Source organism: Mus pahari, chromosome 15, assembly GCF_900095145.1.
Source record: "Mus pahari chromosome 15, PAHARI_EIJ_v1.1, whole genome shotgun sequence".
Classification (NCBI taxonomy): domain Eukaryota; kingdom Metazoa; phylum Chordata; class Mammalia; order Rodentia; family Muridae; genus Mus; species Mus pahari.
Genome location: NC_034604.1, coordinates 29637364 through 29643179, shown reverse-complemented (window position 1 = coordinate 29643179; position 5816 = coordinate 29637364). Strand labels below are relative to the sequence as shown.

Sequence of the window (5816 nt, the reverse complement as noted above, 5' to 3'; positions counted from 1 at the left end):
ATCGCCGGCAGTGAGAAAATGGTTAACACTTCGCAGCTTCTCGGAAGGTTTATGAAATTCTCGGTTAAGAGATCCCTGGACCTTCTGCGGGGCCCGGGGCACAGCTTGACAGTGACCAGACGCTCCTCAGTTTCCCCTTCATCCCTCCCGAGTCCTCCCCCGTCCCTACGTCCCTCGGCTCGCTCCCGGCACAGGACCTCAGCTCCCACAAGTGGGCGGGCCGGAGCCGCCGCAGTCCAGCGCCGAATCCGGGTTGACCCGGGGCGCCGCGCGCTCGCCCCGCCTCCCGCGTCACTTCCGGCCCGTCCGCCCGTCCTCCGCCCTGTTCCCCTCCCGCTCGCCGTTAGGGAGGCTCTGCGCCTCAGCCGCCACCGCCTCCGCCGCTCCCGCCCACTTCTCCGCGTCTGCCGCCGCCGCTGCCCGGGGTCTCCGGGGGGTCGCTACCGGGCTGGCCCCGCGCCACTGCAGTCGCTTCAGCCTCGCGCTAGAGGCCGCTTCGGGAGGAGACCCGCCGGCCGCCGTGCCACTTAGGGCCTCGGTTCTCGCCTCGTCGACGTCGCCAAGGGTTCTGGAGAAGCGGCCAAGGCCGGGGAACGGGGCTTCGCGGTTCCAACGGTGGGTAAACGGGCGGGGGCCCGGCGCTGCGCATGCGCAGCGGCTCGCCGCGGCGGCCCTTCCCCCCACCCGGGACTCTGCGGCTGCTGGGCAGCCCGGGGTCCCACCCGCGGCGGGCCGCTGGGCGATGCCGTTCGGGGTCTGGGAGATGCACGGGACAGCCCCGGTGGGCGTTCGGTTGAGGGGGCTTCTTGTCTGCTGGGAAGAGGAAGCACAGGCGGTGGCCCTGGCTGTCGGGGGGTGTGGCAGCCTTGGGTTTCCAGCTGCTGCAGTGCGCGCAAACGGGCGTGTGCCTCACCACCTCTCAGCCTCGCCTGCCCACCGGTTCTCTGCCACCTCTGCTCCCCCTTCCTTCAAGCTGGGCAGAGGAGTAGATGCAGGCCAAAAAAAAAAAAAAAAAAAGTGGTTTATTCCGGGCTCAGCTGCGTCCCTTTTTTACGGTCACGTGAGATGAGTGGCTGCTGACTTCCTTAAGTCCCTCGGAGAATATAGCCAAAATTGGGCTGTTGGTGCACTGGGACCTCATTTAGAAGGCACACAGCCAGAGCCAGGCCAGAGGGGTCCCTATGTAGGGCGTCGAGTTTCAGATGGGGCTAGATTATAGGAAGTGGAATCAGTTGGCACACCCGCCTAGTGGGAACTGCTAAACTCGTCTTTGTTTGTAATCAATTAAACCCAAACTGACTTAGAAAAGCTGTTGCATCATTTCATCCGGTTCCCTGGTAGGCCTTCTAATCAGCTTGGAGGAAGCCAAACTGAAAATGGCAACCACAATTGCAGTATATTTGGCTAGTTAACATTAAATAGCCGTGGCATGCAAGTTTGTAGAAGATATTAAAGGATAATTTGGAGTATTAACTTTCTGTTCTTGGGTTAGTGTGAATTTGTACCTTTAACTCCTGCTTTTGTAACCTGAAGTGCAGTTTGGCTTGGGTTTTCAAAGGCACTGTGTTCTTAGTAAATACTTGTTGAATGACCCGGTCATTTGTCTTTTAGTGCCTCCTCTTTATCCTTTATCCTTTAAAATTAGGATAAAGTCTCACAGTTTTACCAGTGAGGTATCTGTAACATTGTTGCAGTCCTTGCAGTATGTAGTGTACCTCAGTGACATTATAATCTATTGGATAAAATTAAAGTGACTGAATTAAAGAGTGATTTACCAGTATTTCCCCAACAATAAAACGACAGTTTTATTTTGAGACATGGTCTCATGGAAGTCTGTCTTATGCAGCTGAGGAAGAATGATCTCCAACTCCTGATCCTCCTGCCCCCCTCCCAAGTGCTAGGATCAAAAGCATGCACCATCACACTAAGATTCAAATCCTTTTTTTTTTTCTTTCTATTTATTTATTTATTTATTTTATGTGTGTGTACACTGTTGCTGACTTCAGACACTCTGTAAGAGGGCATCAGATTCGTTATGGATGATTGTGAGCCACCATGTGGTTGCTGGGATTTGAACTCAGGACCTTTGGAAGAGCAGTCGGTGCTCTTAACCACTGAGCCATCTCACCAGCCCTCAAATCCTTTTTTTAAAAAAATGCTTTTAATTGTTTATTTGTGTGTGTGTGTGTGTGTTTTTAAAGATTTATTTATTTATTATATGTAAGTACACTGTAGCTGTCTTCAGACACTCCAGAAGAGGGAGTCAGATCTTGTTACGGATGGTTGTGAGCCACCATGTGGTTGCTGGGATTTGAACTCCGAACCTTCGGAAGAGCAGTCGGGTGCTCTTACCCACTGAGCCATCTCACCAGCCCTATTTGTGTTCTTGTTCCACGGCAAACCTTGCAGGTCAGGATAACCCTCAGGATTCTGTCCATGCCATGGCTTCTGGGGTAGAGCTCAGGTCATCAGACTTGGTGGCAAGTGCTTTTACTCCTTATGTCTTCTCTCCAATCTTCAAATTACATACATAAAATTTACCATCTCACAGTTGACATACAATTTTAATTTTGAGGTGTTCTCTCTATCCCTGGCTGGCCCCACTGTATGGAGGCTGCCTGAGTGCTGGGATTACATTACAGGTGGGCACCGCCGTCCCGCTGTAACAGCCCTAGGTTCTGCCCAGAGGGTGTATCTGTTCCAATCTCCCTGCCTACCCACAGTCGAGTCTAGGTATTCTTCCTAACCTTGAACTTTGAGTCCTCTTCCTTCAGTGTTGAGGTTACAAGCTTGCCATGGCGGCTTGTGTGGTGTTGGGGACTGATGAGGGCTTTGTGTGTCTGAGGCAAGCACTCTTGCTTACTGAGTCATGGTTTTAGCCTCTCCTGTGCCTTTTATTTTTTATGTCTCTAGAGACTGGTAATAGGCAGGCAACTTCAGAAAGTTTTTCACCTGTGTGTAGGTGCAGGTTTTTGTGTCATAGGTCATAGGACAACTTTGTGGAGTTGGTTTGTTCCTTCCACTTTTTAAAACTTTTTTTCTGTTTATGGATGTTTGTCTGCACCATGTGCATGCCTGGTGTCCCTGGAGGCCAAAACTCCTAGAGCTGGAGTTTCAGGTTTAAACAGCTTGTGTGGGTGCTCGAACCTGGGTCCTCTGGAAGAGCTGCTAGTGCTCTATCCCTTGAGCTCTCTGAAGCTCTCCTTTCCCCTTTTTGCTGGTTCTGGGGATTGAACTCAGATTGCCAGGCTTGGGGGCAGCAAGTAAGGGCTTTATATATATATACTTTATATAATATTTTATATGTATACTTGAGCTACCTCTCTGGCCCCAGGATAGCTTTTCTATGCTTACTGCCCTAGTTAGGTTTCTCTTGCTGGGATAAAACATCATTACCAGCAGCTTGGGCAGGAAAGGGTTTGTTTTGCTGAGGGAAGTCAGGGCAGAATCTTGAGGCAGAACTGCAGCAGAGGCCATGGGAGAATGCTGCTTATTGTTGCTCCTGGCATGCTCAGGCTGCTTTCTTATACAACCCAGGACCACCTTTTGAGATGGCACTTAACCTTAGTGGATGAAACTCTCCCACATCAATCATTAATCAAGAAAGTGCTCCACAGACTTGTTCACAGGCCAGTCTGGGTTCCGCCTTCCCTGATGACCCTGGCCTCTGTCAAGTTGACAAAGAACAAACAACTAGCACACTTACCATTTGATATTTTTGGAGAAACATTTATCTCAAATCTATACCCATTTTTAACTTAGTTGTTTCCTTGTTGAGTTGTAGGTGTGGTCTTTTTATTTTCTATATGGGTTAAATCTTTTTTTTAAAAACCTAACATTTCTGAAAATGAATTACTGAAAATTAATTTTATATAGCATCCTGTTTTATATAGCATCTGTTTTACAGATAAACATCAAGCTGATTTTATGTCTTTATATTTATTTATTTTGTTTTTTTGAGATGGATCTCTCTGTAGCTCTTGCTGTCCTAGAACTCGCTCTGTAGACCAGGCTAACCTCAAATTCAATGATCTGCCTGCCTCTGCCTCCTGAGTGCTGGGATTAAAAGACGTGCACTACCACCTCCCAGCTTGATTTTATATTTGGAAAAGGGTCTCAGCCTAAATTTAGACTAGATATATCAATACCAACAGTCTGTTTCTGTCACGTCCCTGTGAGAAAGGCATGCCTGGCATCCCCTTTCCTCCCAGGCAGCCGGGGAGATCCAGGTGAGTCTCGTTTATGGTCGGTTTCTAGGCTAGGCAGGGGTGTAGAGTGAGACACTCAGTATCAGGAAAACAATACCCGTCAATCAATGAATAAGTATTTTTCAGATATATCTTTGTTAATAAAGTATTTTTGTAGCATGCCAAGAACGTGGGAGGAGTTGACAGTCTAGAAAAAGGAAGTATGGGATGTATAGATTAATTGCCTACAATTTGTGTTCCCTAAACTTTAGTGCATTGGAACTTCTCCAAGAGAGAACAGAAGGTTCATTTGTGAGTAGCTGATTTTAACTAGAAATGGGAACAGTGAAGGATTTGGAATAGAGTGTAATGCATGCTACTTTAATGCAACAACTTGTTTCATATGATACATTAAACAAATGGGAAGCATGCTGTGGCATCGTACATTTTAAGGAAAATTGGAGCAGCAGTTTTAGTGGGATCTATATTTGTTAACTAGAAAAGGGCACCCACTTCAAAGTCAGTTGCAGCTTTCGTCACAAGCTCTGGAAGTTGACCAGTTTCTTTTTTTCCTCCTTACCTCACCAGATTGTTGAAGGATTCTGATAGGTAGTGAACTGGAAAATACTGGAAATGATAGCATCAGTTCAAATACTTGGATTCTACTGTTGGTTAGTTTAGAAGTGGAAACAAAAAATGAAGTCTTTGTTGTTGAGATTTGCTCAAAGTTCACAAAACAAAAAAGTATAGCCCCTACCTTTTTTCATTTTGTGGACTTTAGGATCAAACCCATGGCCTTATGCATGTTAGGTCAGTGCTGCTTTTGTTCGTGTGCCTATCTCGTGTGTATGGTTGTATGTACTTACGTGTACATGTGGGTGTAGATGCTGGTTAGTGTTTCCGTGTGACTGAGTTTTCATTTGAAGGCCAAGACAAATTGGAATATTGTTTCTCAGGAGCCATCCACTTTGTCTTTTGAGCTAGTCTCTCACTGGGAGCTGGGGCTTGCAGGTTATGCTAGTCTAGTTTATCTGCTGTGGAGCCCAGGGTCTGTCTGCCTCCCCAGCACTGTGATTCCACGGGCATACCAGCATTCCTGGCTTTTTATACGAGTCTGGGGAGGAAATGCAGGTCTTCTTTCTTGTGGGTTGAGCTCTCTTCTAAGTCTCGGTCTTATCTTTATCTTTCCCCACCCCCAGAGGAACTTTTTGCCAGCTGTGTAAAATGAGAAATGTTTCCCTCTTTGGAAATTAGTTTGTTTAGAGCAAGTTATAGAATTCCTCTAATACCTTTTTCTGATGAAAACACATGCATTGTAGTTTTATTTTTAAAAAAAATTAAAAATAAGTTATCCAAGTATGGTTTTCACAGTAATCAGGAGGCTGATGCAGGGGGATCTTGAGTTTTAGGCCAGTCTTGACTACATAGGACTCTGTCTTTAGGAAGAAAGAAACAAAAAAGATGGGTTGGAGAGATGGTTCAGTGGTTAAGAGGACTTGCAGCTCTTGTAGAACCTAAATTAGGTTCCCAGAATCCGCACCGGTGGTTCACAACTGCTTGAAACTCCACCTCCAGGGGAGCCAGTGTCTTCTGGTATCTGCAGCCTCACACAGATACATTCATATCCTC

The 5816-nt window shown here is 47.0% G+C and overlaps 1 protein-coding gene across 5 annotated transcripts in view; it reads left to right on the top strand.

Annotated features, from left to right (window-relative positions):
• The first annotated feature begins 313 nt into the window (after nucleotides 1-313).
• Fam13b (family with sequence similarity 13 member B) overlaps nucleotides 314-5816 on the top strand; it is a 66014-nt gene continuing 60511 nt past the window's right edge. For all 5 annotated transcript variants that reach the window (XM_029546802.1, XM_029546800.1, XM_029546799.1 and 2 more), the window contains exon 1: nucleotides 314-615. The gene's annotated coding sequence lies outside the window, so the exon portion shown is untranslated. The remainder of the gene's footprint in view (nucleotides 616-5816) is intronic.